Source organism: Octopus bimaculoides, chromosome 8, assembly GCF_001194135.2.
Source record: "Octopus bimaculoides isolate UCB-OBI-ISO-001 chromosome 8, ASM119413v2, whole genome shotgun sequence".
Lineage (NCBI taxonomy): Eukaryota > Metazoa > Mollusca > Cephalopoda > Octopoda > Octopodidae > Octopus > Octopus bimaculoides.
Genome location: NC_068988.1, coordinates 41,314,626 through 41,316,360, shown reverse-complemented (window position 1 = coordinate 41,316,360; position 1,735 = coordinate 41,314,626).

The window sequence follows — 1,735 nt, the reverse complement described above, 5'->3', positions numbered from 1 at the left end:
TATATATATATATATATAAATATATATATATATATATATATATATAGATAGATAGCTAGATAGATATAGATATATATTGGACAACAGTAATGGTGGATATTAAAGCAATAGTATTTTCTGACTGGCCATAATCAACGATAGACTAGTCAACTACAAAATATATACTTTACTACTTAGCTACCTACATTCCTTGCTACCTCTCCTCCTTCCTTCTTCCCTCCCTACCTACATACATATGTACATAATTCATATATATATAAAGTATATCCATATAGTATACTAGCAGTAAAACTCGCTGTTGATCTGGTAATTACTTTTACTGTTTATCGAGAGCCACATTGGAAGTATTAAAATATATGCAACTTCTCCTGCATGTGTGTAGTTTTAGAAGAGAAAACCATGTAATAATTGAAATAGAAGAAAAATCAATATCATACATGAACTTGTGTTTGTTTATGATATGACAATAATAAGTGAGTTGTATGTGTTATTTTGTTATCTGTACAGTAATGGCAATGATTTGATATTTTTATAAGACGAAAACATGTAATAATTGAAGTAGAAAAAAAAGATCATTTTTATACATGAAGTTCTCTTTGTTTATTACATGATAATAATAAGTGAGATGTATGTGTTATTTTATTTATCAATACAGCAATGACAATTATATAATACAGTTCATTGAGATGGTGTCTGGTTTTAGTTTCACTTTACGGGACAAACAAAGAGACAATCTCTTTGAAGTGGCATGGCAGAGAGACAGACAGGCAGACAGAGAATATAGACGGGGAGAGAGAATAGAGGAGACACTGAAAAGAAAATCATTGAGAGATGGAGTATGATTTTAGTTTCACATTGTGGGACAAACAGACAGAATCTCTGTCTCTCTGTCTCTCTCTCTCTCTCTCTATTCCACCTAGAAAGTTCTGCTCCAAGGCAAAAGTCCAGACAAGGTTGTTTATGGATAACCAGCAGTTGCCCATGCATACCAGCCTCTCCTCTCCACGCCACTGATGTTATCCAAGGGAAAGGCAAAAGCTGATGCAACAGAGTGAACTGGTGCAACGTGAAATAAAGTGTCTTGCACAACACATAGTTCACTCCAGGAATCGAACTCAACCTTACGATTGTAAGCTCAACGCTGTAACCACTGAGACATGCGCCTTCACATATATACATGCGCACATGCACTCATATGTATGCACCCCTGCCCATCACAGAGTGGGAAATATGGTGGGATTCACTAAGATGAAATGCAGTCCAAAACAACCTTTGAAAGACAGGTTGACTGTGGTTGGAATGTTTTTTGTTACAGCAATAACAATAACAACACGTTTACACTTTCGTTGTGTGGTAAGAAACTTGCTTTCCAACCACATCGTTCTTGGTTGAGTCTCTCTGTGTGGCACCTTGGGTAGGTGTCTTCTACTATAGCCCCGGGGCGACCAAAGCCTTATGAGTGGATTTTGTAGACGGAAACTGAAAGAAGCCTGTCGTATATATATCATCATCATCATCATCATCATCGTTTAACGTCCGCTTTCCATGCTAGCATGGGTTGGACGACTTGACTGAGGACTGGTGAAACTGGATGGCAACACCAGGCTCCAATCTAAATTTGGCAGAGTTTCTACAGCTGGATGCCCTTCCTAACGCCAACCACTCAGAGAGTGTAGTAGGTGCTTTTATGTGTCACCTGCACGAAGGCCAGTCAGGCGATACTGGCAACAGCCAC